This window comes from Bubalus kerabau, chromosome 1, assembly GCF_029407905.1.
Source record: "Bubalus kerabau isolate K-KA32 ecotype Philippines breed swamp buffalo chromosome 1, PCC_UOA_SB_1v2, whole genome shotgun sequence".
Taxonomy (NCBI): Eukaryota; Metazoa; Chordata; class Mammalia; order Artiodactyla; family Bovidae; genus Bubalus; species Bubalus kerabau.
This window is the reverse complement of record NC_073624.1, coordinates 215,489,038-215,504,187: the sequence shown is the minus strand read 5'-3', so window position 1 is coordinate 215,504,187 and position 15,150 is coordinate 215,489,038. Positions and strand designations below refer to the sequence as shown.

General features: G+C 49.5%; 1 long non-coding RNA gene across 4 annotated transcripts in view; it reads right to left on the bottom strand.

Annotated features, from left to right (window-relative positions):
• LOC129632557 (uncharacterized) overlaps positions 1–15,150 on the bottom strand; it is a 258,203-nt gene that overhangs the window by 146,634 nt on the left and 96,419 nt on the right. For 2 of the 4 annotated variants that reach the window (XR_008704584.1, XR_008704588.1), the window contains one exon: positions 1,193–1,395. The exons of 1 other annotated variant lie outside the window; for it this stretch is intronic. This is a non-coding gene — a long non-coding RNA (uncharacterized LOC129632557). Of the gene's footprint in view, positions 1–1,192; positions 1,396–6,213; positions 6,298–15,150 lie in introns of all 4 variants that reach the window. One more of the 4 variants, XR_008704586.1, reaches the window with a different exon arrangement.

Genomic DNA, 15,150 nt, shown 5'->3' with positions numbered 1-15,150 from the left:
TGGCTTCTAAAGCCTGAATTGTTTTATCGTTCCTTTTCTGACAGGGATTAGATTAGTAAGAATCCTCCAAGCCTGCTCCAGGCATCCTGGGGACAGTTAAAAAGACAATTCTCGCACTCCTCTGAACCTCATCTCCGAGCTCGCCCCCAAATGAATTTGTTAGATGGCATAACCAGGTCTGGAGGAAAACTGCCTGTCTGAGATGCCCAGAATTCACAAGCAAGGGTACCTGGCCCTTGGGATACACCTGAGCAGTGGGGGAGGGATGTCTGGACCTGGGGTCTGGACAGGGTCACATTGGGGTCTGGTCTACTGGGCCACATCATGTCTTCATGACATCAGTTTCTTAAGCAAGATAGAAAGAATAAAATTAAAGAAGGAGATGAGAGGCGTACAGAGAAGAGAGGACCTTTGCCTCTCCCACAGTACCTCCAACCGCTCTATTGCCAATGAGGAGGCAGGCCCCCAGCACGCAGGCCTCTGCCCCTAGGCCCAGTCCCCTGACTAAACAGAGCTGGTGTCTCAGCTGGGCCTGCCACCCTCAGGAGCCTAGGCCAAACATCACACTGCTCATTCACAGGCCCACACCTAAATTCAGCTCAGGCCCCATCTGGCACACCCTTCCTTCCCCAGCCACACACTTGCATGGGGACCCTACACTGGATGGGGTGGGAAGAGAAGAGCTCTGAGCCGCTCACCTAAGCTTCCCGATGCTTCTTCTCGCCACAGCCTCCCCAGCCTCTTCCTTTGCAAAATAACTCTCTGTCCTCACTCCTCTGGGCAGAAAAGCTCCCTACATGATGGAAAACCAGCTCACTTCTAAAGACAGGATGGCACCTCCTGGGGCTCATGGCCCCAGATACCTGTTCCAAGGAGGGTGCTCAGCCCCAGGTCCCAGGGAGGGGCATGGCCATGGATCTGCTTCCATGGGGACTGGCACAATCCTTGTTGGAGTCTGCCACAGTCACCCCGTGACAGGAGGGGAGGCAGGCAGCCAAAGGACCACAGAGACCTCTGAGAGCGAACAAAGTCAAGGGCCTCCCGTGAGATGGGCAGAAGAAAAGAGTGATGCCTTTGAAACACATGATGGGCCCATTTTTGACCCGAGTTGGACCTGTTCAGCACATTCCAAACATTAGATGCCATCAAGCCACCTCCCCAAAGCCAGCTGTAAGTTCACAAGTGCACTTACCCCCAAGTCTTGGGCGAGTCAGCCTCCCCAGGCCTTGATCCCCCTATAGGCACATCAGTTAATTCATGAGGGTTTGCTCTCCACAACTTTCAAACAGCTTCACTGCTGAGGCAAGCCTGGAGAAAGGAGTCCTGGCTGGCTGTCTGTGGCTCTCTACCAAGGAGGACCGCATACTCGGTGTTCATTAGTGGTGTCTGCCTTAACTGCGGGAGAGCAGAGGTGGGACAGCAATTAGTTCTTCTATCTGCCAACCCAGAATCAAACCCTCTTATTCCTTGGGGAGACTGAGGCCCAGAGAAATAGATGAACCTATACCAGGAGGTCAGACATTAGAACAGAAGATCAAGCATTAAAAATTCTTCACGTTTGCCAATGGGTCTATTTCCATCCTGAGAGTTCTCTGGATTTGAATAATGTTAGACTTTTCAAAGCCTCTCTGACTTGTTTTCTTAGAGGGAGCCCCACACACCTGTAAGTGATGCATCAGGCGGGGAGACTGAGGTCAAACAGGTGAAGGGATGCTTCAGCTTACACAGACAGCCAGTGACAAACCAGGACAAACCCAGACCGACCTGCTCACTAGACCATCAGCCTGTCAAGTTGGCACTTTTACCCATCAATACTGAGACACTGGAACTGCAAGAGGGCATTATACATCTGGGATGGGAGACTGGGAGGAATGCAGAAAGAGGGTTAGCTCTTCAACTCACTGGGGGGTTCCTACACAGTGACAATTTATTTGTGGTAACCACCAAATGCCCTTGATGTCACTTCTGAGACCCGGAGGTTGACCAGCTGCCTGAGAAGACCCCATTACCACTAGGGCCCTTGGAGCTTACTCCTACAAAGACTGTGACCAGCTAAAGTCACTTATTTCTCTAGGAAGTAGGTAATTAAGCTCTTCGTGCACATGGCAAACTGAAGTCACAAAAGGGACCAATCAGCTGGTAATTATTTGCTTTAGGCAAGGATTGATTTTTTCACCCCATAAAAATGGGGTTCTTATAAATATAGCAAGAGCCCTTCTTCTAGCATATAGGTATAACCCCATCCACAAAGGCTCTGAGTACACCAGCCTGTTCAGGAGTACAAAGCCCCTCGTAGGTTAGAACTTGACAACTATCCTGCATGAAACACCTGATGAACCACTCCTGCCTGGTCTAAACACCAAAGAAAGTGTGAAAATGTTCGTCACTCAGTCGTGTCTGACTCTCTGTGACCCCATGGACCATCGCCCGCCAGAGAAGACTGTAGCCCCCTGGAGAAGGGAATGGCAACCCACTCCAGTATTCTTGCCTGAAAATTCCCATGGACAGAAGAGCCTGGCAGGCTATGGTTCATGGGGTCGCAAAGAGTCGGACGTGACTGAGCGCGCGCATACACACACACATGAATGAATGCCTAATTGTAAACTCAGTGAGGGACTCTAAAGGAAAGGAACTCTGCTCCAGGAGAGCTTTTGATAAAGGCACCTGAGCTGGCTTGAGAGTCAGGGAAGGCTTTGCTAGAAATAACTGTTATATTGACATCTAAGAGATAAGTAACAGTTAACCAGGCAGATATGGGTAGGGCAGAAAGTGGTCTGGGAAGAGATAAGAGCATGTGTCAGGGCCCTGGGGTAGGAGGGAACATGGTATGTTTGAGGAGCTGGGAGAGGTGGCCAAAGTGGCTGAGGAGTAGAGAGCAAGGAGCGGCAAGACAACAGACAAGGGCTTGGAGGGCACCCAAAGAGGTTTGGTCTTTCTACAGAGGTCAGTGGGACACCATTAAAGAGGTGAGTGCAAGGGTGTTCTGCAGAGATGGCTCTGGGTGCTGAATGGAGAAAAGGCCAGGAGGGCCAGATAAAAGCAGGAGGCTGCGAGGACGCTACTGCAGCTGTCCAGGCAAGAGACAAAGGCAGGGGGATACGGTGGCAGCAGTGAGGATGGACAGACGTGGAGGGGTTCAAGAGCTACAGGACGTAAAACCAACAAGACATGGGGCTGGACACCCCCGGGGAGCTAGAGCGGCCAGGTCAAGGATGCCCCCTGAGTGTCCAGCTGTGTGAGTGGATGGACAGACACCCCCCTGAGAGGAAGGACCCTAGAGGAGGTAGCAAGATGGGTGTGCTGGGGGAGGAAGGTCAGAGTGAGTCTTCCATTCCTTCAAGACAGTCACGTAGAGATAAGTGCAAGCAGGAGAATACATGGATGTCAAGAGAGGACATGTCCAGTAATGTGGTTCCTTTCCAAGGGCTGATCAGGGACAAGCCCCAGGACATTACAGCTCTCTCTCCACAGCCCCTCTCACTTCCTCCTCCTGAGCCTTCCTACCAAGGGATTTCATATGGAGATTGCAAAATAGAGCTGCTTGCCATGGAAGTCAGACACCTTTTTGCACGAGCAAAATTTCAGTCTTTTTTCCCCTACAGAAACTGTAAGGAAAAAAAAAATAATAACCTTCAAATCTAGCCAGGGGGATTAAGTGTAGATACTCAGGAGGACTTCCTGGCTCCAAGGGTGTGACACTGGAATGCATTAGTAAGCAGGAGTCTGGGCTCCCCCGCACCGCCCCTGAGGTCCCTGAGATGGGAGTGGATAGCAGTCTCTTGGGGATGCTTGGAATACAGTCCTGCCAAGACACAGGGGATTGGACCTAGTGAACCACCAAAGCTCCCTGGGCCCAAATGATTAAGTGCTAGTCACGGGAATCCTGTCCACCTGGTAACCATGACTCCATTCACCAAGCAGTCCCCACAGGCAGAACCAGTACCCATGGGCTTTACTCATTTCTTCGTCTCATCCTCACAACAGCGCCCCTAGGTGCAGTACTCTCTGTGAAAGACGCAGACACTGAGGCTCAGAGAGGTTAGGTAACCCACCTGAAACCACCCAGAGAGTGAAGTACACTGCTGGGATTGGCACCCTTGACCATCACCAAAGCCCATACTTCTCCCTTCTCCCCAACCCCAACCCCACTCTTATTGGAGAAGAGCCTGGTGTTACAGTGCTCTTAGAAACATGGCTAACACGGACTACGGACAGGGTAGAAATGATCTACAACAGCATTTCAAAACAAAATGCATTATAAGTATATAAACATAACAAAAGTCACAATAAATATGTTTATACAATGGTACCCAAAGAAGAAAAATTTGCTATTCATGACCAGAAAAAAAAGGGGAGGGGGGGAACTGTACTTCCCTGGTGGTCCAGGGGTTAAGAATCTGCCTGCCAATGCCGAGGAGACGGGTTCAGTCCTGGTCTGGGAAGATCCCACATGCCGGGGAACAAGTAAGCCTGTGTGCCACGACCACTGAGGCCCACGCGCCCTACAGCCTGTGCTCCACAGCAAGAAAAGCCACTGAAATGAGAAGCCCATGCCCGGCAACGAACAGTAGCCCCCGCCTACTATTACTAGAGAAAGCTGGCGTGCAGCAATGAAGATCCAGTGCAGCCATATAGAAATTTTTTTTAAAAGATGTCCAAAATTGGGAGAAAAATCGGTAAGAAACAGAACCTTGTAGAAAGAGGCAAAACATAAAGCTTTGTGCATATTTTAAAAGTAGTTAATGCCAAAGGGCCTTTCAGAAATACCCTGGCTACATGCACCAGCATTTACAAGGTTGCTATTTCCACAACCTTGCAAGAAGTTTCTACTGATTTGTAAGAAATGTGTACATTTTTCATCTATCATGTGATACAAATGTAATTCCCTGTCCGTCCTTTGTCTTTATGACGCTTTAGTTTCCTTTCTGGAAACTTAACTTGAATAACACAGTTTACAAAGTTGCTTAAATCTATCATTTAAAGCAAAAATCAAAGGAAAGACATGTCTTTGCAGGATTTTAATTCTGTTCTCCATGGTTGACAAGCCACCATGTCTGATGAGTGACAGGAGAGGCTGCCCTGGGGCTCACTCAGAGCGGCAGCCCTCCCAGATTATCGGCATCCACTGGCCTCTGTCTCGGCCACACCTGTCGTCCTGCCTCCAGGGTCCCAGAGCACCTAGACCTTTGCAGGGGAGCCCCCCCCCGCCCCCACCACAGCCTCAGGTGGTAGCACCACACCCAAGCCAGAGGGTGGCACCGGAAGCTGGCTGCACCCTTCCTGGGACCTCGCCCCCTCCAGAGGCAGCTCCACACCCGCTCCAGGCCTTTCCCTGAGCTGGTTCCTGTCACAAAGACACACACCTGCAGAGCACGTTGTCTCCAAAATATCAGCTGGTCAGAATAAGGCCATGCGACTCACTGTCAGCTCTCAGGCCTGACGGTGTAGAGCTGGGAAACTGAGCCTCTGGGCTTTCCCTCCACCCCGCCATGGAAGGAGCTGGGCATGCCACACCGTCACAACACAATGTCCTTGCCCATCACCCTTCACTGTGGGCAAAGGGCACCAGGGCAAAGCTGAGATGCACATGACCATCTGTCCCCAAATGGCAGCAGATAAGCCAGCTTACAGGCCTCTCTCCGCAGCACCCCGTCCTTCCCTTGTGTCACACCAAGACAGCAGGCAGTTGCTGCAGAGGATGAGAACCCCTAAGAAAAGAGCAGGGGGGACTTCCCTGGCAGTCCAGTGGTTAGGACTCCTTGTTTCCAATGCAGGGGGCGCAGGTTCAATCCCTGGTCAGGGAACTAAGATCCTACGTGCCACATTCATGGCCAAAAAATTAAAAAATAAAAAAAAAAGAAAGAAAGGAGTAGGGGCCTAGAGTGAGCCCAGACCAGGGCTGGGAGACTCTGGTCACCAGGCTTCTCAGCCAAACCCAGGGTTGCCCTCTCTCTCAGAAAAGGGGCCTCTGAAGCCCCCTTTTGACTCGGCAGCCTTCTCCCAGCCCCCACTTCCCCATGTTGCCCAGCTATGCAAACACAGGCATGTTTGGGGGAAGAATGGTGCTCATATTTAATAACCCTCAAATCTGGCTCCACATGTGGCTATTGTTAGGTAGATTTAAACAGCAATTACAGAGGTCCCTCCTTCCTCCTCGGCAACATCTAGGCCCTTAATCCAGCTAAGACCCAGAGAGTTGAGGGTTGAGCTCACCAAGATAAAGGTACCAGCTTCAGCAGGGTCTGCTCCGGGCTGGGAGAGCTGGAACACAGACAATGGCACTCCCCAAATCCATTCCTTGCCAGCAAAAAAAAAAAAAAGAGGATGGGGTACAAAGAAGGGACTGCCTGGCTGATGTCTCCATGATAATTCAGCTTCCAGAGGATTTACTTAGAAAGTTTGCAAAAATGTTTGGACTGAGAATTCAAAAAAAAAAAAGCAACATGCCCCCTTAGCAGCTGAAGCTCAGGCCAAGACGGGCAGTGGATCTGCCTGCTTCTAGGACTCTGCAGCCCCCTGCTCCTTTACCTCAATGGCAGACAACCCAAATGCTTCTGCCTGGTAGGCAAGTTTGCCCACTGTCTGACTAGAGTAGAAACGTTTCCATCGAGGAAACATCGATGGGGAGATAGGACTGAATGTGCTGGAAGAACTGCATGATGTGCCTTGAGGGAGCCGTTTGCATTTACACTGCCTGAACCTTTGCTCAGGCCAGTTCCCTCACCAGCAGTCCCTCCCCTCCTGTAAAGTCCAGCTTTAAGGTTCCCAGTGCTGCCCTGGACTCAGTCTTCCGTGTTTGCACCCATGCTGTCTGCACAGGCTTGAGGGGCTCCCAGTATACAGCTTGTCCTGTAGGGACCAGACCCCCTACTCCAGTTGGGGAAAGAGGCTCAGGAAGACAGAGGCCGTGATGTCCCTCTGCTGGCCTGGGCCAGCTCCATTAGGCCAACACCCTGCCTCTGAAAATGAAGCTCTTTCTCTCTGTCCCGGTGTCAGCAGAGTGAGTGAGGGTCCCAGCCCAGGAAGCCCTCCCACGGGGCTGGGAACCCTCTGCTGGGGAAGGGCCAGGACAACAAGTGATTGCACGGTCCCTGCCCACCCTGGAGGCCTGTGACTGTCTGGTGAATCAGCCCCTCTCCAGCCACTCACCCTTTTTAGTCTAGATCTTCTAAGTTTTCTGAGTATAATTTGGTTCTGCTGTATCACCAAACAACAATGAAAACCACTCAGTGTCAACTATCATCTCCAATAAAGGCCCGCTTGGGTCTGAAGGGGTAAAGGGCCTGCAGCCAGCATGTATGGAGCGCCTCATCCCTGCCAGACAGGCACTTGCTGGGACTCACACACAACTCCCCTCGGAGTCCAGGAACGATGGCTGTGCGTCACCCAGACCGGGATGTGAATCCCAGCTTCGCCGCCCAACGGCTGTGTGACCCTGGGCAAGTTACTTCACCCACTAATCCTTAATTTCCTCATCAGCAAAGTCGTAATAACAGTAATAACAAGTTCAGGGGGTTGTCGTGATGGCTGATTAAATGCATTCACGCAGCCATTCTCAAAGTGTGGTCCTGGGACCAACGGCCTGGGAACCAGATGGAAAGGCAGATTCCTGGGCCCACCTTAGTCCTCCTGGCTGGGCTCCTCTCGGGAGGGGGGTCCAGCTGCCTGCTTGCACAGACCCTCTGGTGACTGTGATGCACTCAGGGTGCAGCATCACTGAGCTGTGTGTAGAATGTGCTTGAGGACAAGCGCCTGGCAAGCAAGCCGCAGTCTGCACTGCAGGGACCACTGTCTGACTCTCTCTCCTGACGGACCTGAGTCTCAGTGAGGTCAGGTCACTGCTCCAAACAGCCAGAACCCAGGCAGCATGACTCTGGAGACCAAAGCCTACCCAACAAGCCCTAGTGTCTTCCATTTAAAGCCCAAGTTCAGATCAGTTCAATTCACCCAATAAGTTGAGTCCAACTCTTTGCAACCCCATGGACTGCAGCACGCCAGGCTTCACTGTCCTTCACTATCTTCTGGAGCTTGCTCAAACTCAAGCCTATTGAGTCAGTGATGCCATCCAACATCTCATCCTTCGTCGTCCCCTTCTCCTCCCACAAACCCTAAAGCAAAATATGTCCTGCCACTGTTTTCCACGTGGTAAGCAGAGGTTAGTGTGGGTAACAGCTATAAACATTTTATGTAAACCTTCAAGGAGAGCGAAGAGCCTAAGAATAGAAATGACCCCTCCAAACACATGAGGGTATAGAGCCTCTGTGGCCAGAGATAAGTCCATTTATCCTCAGGAATAAAGGAGCTGGGATACACAAGCTGAGGGCTCTCCAGGACACAGATGGCAGATACTCTCAGGCCAGCCACCTTCACGGCACTACAGATAGATATGTGAGCTGGGCAGGTCACACCGTCCATCTCTTTAAGTACTTTTCAAACATGAAATGCAAAGTACAATTAGCCAGTCAAGAAACTTTGTGACTTTCCCCCTAGGACTCAGTTTCCCTGCCTGCCTAGAGGGTGGGCAACAAGGGCTGTTTCCCCTTTCCACATCTGCAGCCTCTGTGCTTTCTGTGCCTCGGAACAGACCTTTTCCTCCTCCTCCCAATGACCAGGCATACTCAGCTCACGCTCCCGAGTCTGGGGCCACCATGCACCTACTATGAAGAGGGCACTGGCCACACCAGCTGCGAAAGGCCAGACAAGCCTGGGTCTCAGGCTGCAGGAAGAAAGCGGGGAATGGTCTCTGGGAAACCATTCTGCAGAGAACTCACTGAAGCCACTGCTCCTGGGGCTGCTCCGTTTCCGATCTTACCATGTCACCCCAAGGTAAAGACCCTGTGGGGTCCTCTCTGCTTCCAGGAGACCATCCAAACTCAATGTCATCCATCCCAGCACTCAGTACAACGCGTGGCAAGCACTAGGCTCCTGATACATGTAACAAGTGTACGGAATGTTCCTAAAGCAACATTCTCAGTGCACAACGCCCCCTCTCCCCATTAAGACTCCCCAACCTTAGCAGAGCCCACTGAGCTCCTCTGCTCTCCAGACTTTCACAGGGCCTGAGATGCCACTCTGAGCTGTTCTTAGATCACCTTCAACTCTCGGCACTCTAGACACCTCCGTGTCTTTTAATTCCACGAGGAAACCAAGCTCTCCCTGACCTCAGGCCCTTTGCATATGCTTGTCTCTCTTGTGGAATGCTCGTCCCCCTCGTCTTCACTTGGTGGATTCCTTCTCAGTCTTCAGGCTTCAGCTTAAAAGTCACCTCCTCAGAAAAGCCACCAGAGAAGGCAATGGCAACCCACTCCGGTACTCTTGCCTGGAAAATCCCATGGACGGAGGAGCCTGGTGGCCTGCAGTCCATGGGGTAGCTAAGAGTCGGACACGACTGAGCGACTTCACTTTTCACTTTCATGCATTGGAGAAGGAAATGGCAACGCACTCCAGTGTTCTTGCCTGGAGAATCCCAGGGACGGGGGAGCCTGGTGGGCTGGCATCTATGGGGTCACAGAGAGTCGGACACGACTGAAGCAACTTAGCAGCAGTAGCAGCAGAAAAGCCACAGTATCTAGAGTAGGCTCTCTCCCCTTTATTTCTTTAATAGCACTCTTCACAACGTGAGGTTATCTTTTAGTCTCTTGTGTTTTATCTGACTGTGTACCCCACTCCAATGAAAGGTCAGCTCCAGTAAGAAGAGACCACCTCTCGCTCACCCCTGTCTTCCCAGTGCCTGGTACACTGTAGATGCAAAATAATATTTTTAGAATGAGTAGGTGAATGAACGAATACCCAGGGAGGAAGACAAAAAAGCAATACAAATGATCCTAAATGAAGACGAGAGAGAGCATACTTGGTTGCAGGATGTGAGGAGCACAGGCTAGGCAGGCCCCAGGCTCCTTCGCGCAGCCTGGCTGAGGGTAGACAAGACTGCCATGGTGGGTTTGGACCTGCTCCCAGTGGACAGAGAGTGGCACTGGAGAGCTCACCATAGATTGGTGGTGACATTCTGCCCTTTCGCCAGCTAGCCCCAAAGCAGGGCACCTCAAACAGCCCCTGGGCCATGACCACCATGTGCAGACAAGGGGCTGGGCCCAGTGGGAGGAGCCTTTGCCCTTCCCAGCCCACCTGTTCTCAAGGTCTGTTGTGAGTCAGGGCCAGTGGCAGGAGATGGGGAAGGACACCCAGAAAAGGGAAACTGCCATCAGCACTGCACTGACTCCACCAAACAGGTCCCAGCGGGAGCCTGGCGTCCTCAAGAGTCCCCTGCTGCAAAACACTCAGCTCCTGGGTGGGGTGGGGGACACCTATAGAGAGCATGAGACCCTGTGTCCAACCCCCGGGACAGACCCCTGCCAGTGTTTCCAGTTTGTGAGTTTCTTGAGGCCCATGAGTGCCAGACTGGGCTGGGTGATCAGCCTAGCGTTTGCCTTTCATGGGCGTCTGAGCTTCTCCTTCCCAGACTTATATTTGAAACATGCCATGATGGATGTTCACGCCAATAGGAAGACTAACAGCTGGCCACCACTTATTTATTCAAAGCACCTCGTGCCATGAGAGATTTCTACACACCACGTTGCCAACTAGATTCCACGCTGCTACCACGCACGGGCTCACTGCCAGTGGCTCCCCACCAAATCAGAGCCATCGCTTCCCCCATGGGCTTCTCAGGGAGGGGAGGAGGGTGGGGAGGGGTCTCTTCCTGTTCCTGTCCTCACTCACTCTGTGGCCTTGGCGGGAGTATTTATACAGCGGTTTTGACTGCTCGCAGCCAGCGAGGTCCATTAGTTGGATGTAAATAGCTCTCAGCTCTTCAAAGGCCAGGGCAAGTCATTCTGTGAGGTCTGAGTCAGCCCTGCCAGGGTCTCGCGTTTCAAGCCTTATTCATCTTCTTGATAACTTCCATAAAGGGCCAATGCTGCCTTTTTGCTCTGCCGGTCCTGCCAACAGCACCCCAGTAGGATTTTCGCAAGAAATTGGCATTCGCTGAGCTCCTACTACATACACAACTCTAACCCAGTCACTCCAGAGGGCACAAAACCAGAAAACACATTCGCTATTTTTTTAGGGAGTCAGGCACACATGGACAGGAAATAGTCCAGGTCAAATCACACTGAAACCTTAAGAAACCCAGGGCAGAGTGGCCTCAGGTATAGCAGAGTGAGCCAGGAAGGCATACAGCCCAGTGGCCAAGGACATGGCCCTGCTGTCAGAGAGACTGGACTGGGGTGTGAATTCCAACCCTGCCTCTTTCTAACTGCATGACCTGGGGCAAGCACCTTAAACTCTCTGAGCCTATGTTTCCTCTTCTGTAAAATGGAAGTAAGACTACTGATAATAGGGTTCTTGTGAGAACCAAGTGAGATGGTTATGGAAAGCACTTGGCATGGTGCTTGCCGCGATAAGCACTCAAGGAGCAATGGCTGTGGTTTACTGGAAGAGATGCTTTCTGGGGAAAGCGCGTTCTGATGCTCTGGTATAAGTAATGGACACAGATCTATCCTCTAGCTTGTCATCCTGCCCTTGTGGGGTGGTGACCGTGACACCTGCAGCCTCTCTGATCTAAAGTCAGAAGTGAGAAGGACCAGCTACTGGTCTTTGGACCATGTCTTCCAATCCCAAGAGACATACAGGCTTCTAGGAAAAAAGGAGTCCAAGTCCCATAGCAAATTAGCCCCATGGAAAAAAAACAACCAAAAAGCACAAGGTCGGATAATACTCAGGGAAGCCAAATCTGAGCCACAGCTGTGGTTGGGGGTGATGGGAGCAGGGAAACAGCACCCTTCTTGGAAATTCTGCCATGGTCTTGCCTGCAGGGAGAGGCCTGGCGAACAGAAGCACAAGCCCTGTCTTCTGATAGGGAACTGTCACCGGATTCCACCTCAAGCTCTTTCTCACCCTTTGTTTCCCAACACCTTCACAACTACTACAGGGGGCAGGTGAAGCAGGTTGGAATATCATCTGCAGTTTACAGAGGTAAAACCAAAGATCAGAGAGGTTAAGCAACTTGCCCAAGGTCACACAGCAAGGCAGGGGCAAACCTGGAACTCACACTCCGTCTTCCAACTCTTGATCCAGTCCTCATGACTTTCCTTATCTTTCTCCTCAGCAGTCTCAGCGGCCAAAAGTCAGAACTGTTTGAATAGTTCAAGTATATCCTACAACACAAAAATCCTTCAACCAATCATGAGACTCCATGGAAACAAACAACATTTTACATGTGGCCACTCTCCAGATGTTCCCAAGATGGCCAGAGAGTCTCCAGGGTTAAGACAACAAAGTCTCAAGAAGGAAGCAACTTAAGTTTTTGTCAAGGGTTAATGGTAAGATAAACTATTCTACGTCCACGTTGTGGAATACTATCAGGCACAAGGCAGAATGAGGTAGATCTTGAAGTACTGCCATGGAAAGAACACCAGGACACTCACTGATGAGTGAAAACCACAAGTTGCTGAATGAGGCATGTGATATGATCCCAAGGATATTTAAAAAAAAAAAAAAGACAACAATGAAAACCCACTGGATTCATAAATATACATACACAAATACACTGGAAAACATATGGTTAGACCTACACTGGATATCTTCCATGCGCCCCTGCAGATCCACTCTCCACCACGCTCCAGCCTACCCCATGCCCTGGGAGGCTGACCTGAGTGAACAGCATCAGCGGGTGACCTTGCCTTCCAGCCAGTGCTGAGCACCAATACAAGATCAAAGGAATGGAGGAGAAGGAGACCAGAGTATTTATTCTCCCAGTTTCTACCTATAGTGTCTCCAAAAACTGACCACAACCAAAGCTCCCGGCCCCTTTCAAGTTGCTCAGCTCTCTTCTCCCAGGTTCAGTTCCTTGGGCCTAAAGGTGAGAAAGCCTTCCCTGGGGTACTGCGTGATGCTTTGGGCCTTCCCTTCACATGACTTTACATAGGGTCTCTCTACTAAAACCTCCTCAAATCATCCTAGTTAGAACGTGCCATCTGTTTCCTCCTAAGACAGACCTAAACTGGTGACAGTTAGCTGCGGCAGGGAAAAGAGGAATAAATACCAGAAGCTTAGAGATCTATAGTGACTTAAGCCTTTTCAATAATGATGTGTTGTGTTTGCTTTTTATAGAAAAAAACTTTAAGTAGAAATAAAAATGCAGAGAACACCACAGCAAGGTCCCAAGTATCTGTGGCTCAGGCTCAACAACCATCAGATAATGACCAATCATGTTTTAACCCCCAGCCACTCCCCACCTCACACTATTTTAAAGGAAATCTTTGATATTGTATCACCTGTAATGTTGTAAATGAAGGCAATTGTATTTCTACGTTGCCTGAGTAAAAATTGATTAAAAACAAAGGAATTCTCAAAGCTGTAACTTTTGTGGGTGAGAAGACTCTGTCCTTGTTTTTAGTTTGTGACATTATCAAGGTTTTTCCCGTCACGTCCTAGAACCCTGGCTCAGAGGCTGGCCGGGTGGCCACGCGGGTCCCTTCAGTGGACTGGAGGCCCAACTAGCTGAGTGGCCTTGCCATCCAACCTGTTCTAAATGTGGAGGCTCTCACTATTAATGCAAAACCCCAGGAATACCTCCCATTTGAGCATCAGTTTTTAGGTTGTTTGGCCTAGTTTTTTGTTTTTATTCCTGTTTTAACTTTTTATTGAAGTACAACTTTATGTTTATGAGCCTCATTCCATATTGTTGGAAATAGCAGTAGGCTGTTCATTTTAATCGCAATATATAGTATTCCACTGTGTGAATTTATACCATAATTCATTTATCCTTCCTACTCTTGATGGGTATGTTGGTGGTTTCCAGTTCAGAGCTGTTACAAATGGTGTTGTTATGACATTCTATTACATGTCTTTTGAGGTTCACATGTGTGCATTTCTTGGGCATACACCTAGAATGGAAGGCATATTTTAACCTTGGTAGACACAGTTACCAGAGAAGGCAATGGCACCCCACTCCAGTACTCTTGCCTGGAAAATCCCATGGACGGAGGAGCCTGGTAGGCTGCAGTCCACGGGGTCGCTAAGAGTCGGACAGGACTGAGCGACTTCCCTTTCACTTTTCACTTTCATGCATTGGAGAAGGAAATGGCAACCCACTCCAGTGTTCTTGCCTGGAGAATCCCAGGGACAGGGGAGCCTGGTGGGCTTCTGTCTATGGGGTCACACAGAGTCGGACACAACTGAAGTGACTTAGCAGCAGACACAGTTACACTAAGTGTATATGATTTCCAGTATTCAATATCCTTGTCAACACTTGGGTATTTTCTGGGTTTGTTTGCTTATTCTACCTCAGTCATTCTGGTAAATATAGTGTTATCTCACTGTGGTTTTAATTTGTGTTTCTTTGATGACTAATGAAGCTAAACACTATTTCATGTGCTTTTTGGCCATGTGGATATCCTCTTTTATGAAATATCTTTTCAGGCCTTCCTTGCACATTTTTCTAGTGAGCTGTCTTTTTCTTATGAATTTGCGAATGTTACTTATGTATTCTATAAGTAGAATTCTATAACATTTATAGAATGTTACTTATAGAGTAGGATACATGTTTTCTTCCATCCTATAGACTGACTTTTCACTTTCCTAATGGTGTGTTTTGATGAAGAGAAGTTTGTACGTTTCATGTGGTCTAATTTATCAATCTGTCTGCTTGTATGGCTAGTGGTTTTATGTCTTGTTCAAGAAATACTTGCCTTGCACTGTCCTCAGTTTTTTACAAAGATTCTCTGAGGAGGGGAAAAAACACCTACTAGAAATGGAATAAGACAAGCACTGAGAGACCACTGGAGAAGGCACCAAAACAGTAGCTCCAAGAAACAAAGAACATACAGTTGCCTTATTACAAAGATAGTCTCCTGGTTTTTGCAATTCCCTTGTTAGCAGCCACTTGTCAGAACCAAGGCTCTTCTCACTGGCAAAGACTTAGCTTAGACTGAACTCATCCCCATCAAGAGAAAAATGTAGAGCTTAGATTATTTCTTTTGATGCTTAAAAAAAATTACTGGATACTTAGCAATATGCCAACAACCAGCAAAGAAGATGAGTGCAGGGATTCTTGAACCATAAGGAACAGTAGGGAAATGCCAGCATTAAAACTGAAATGGCTTTCAGAGCATAAGTGTTTTTAAGAAGAATAATTATGTTTCTATAGGG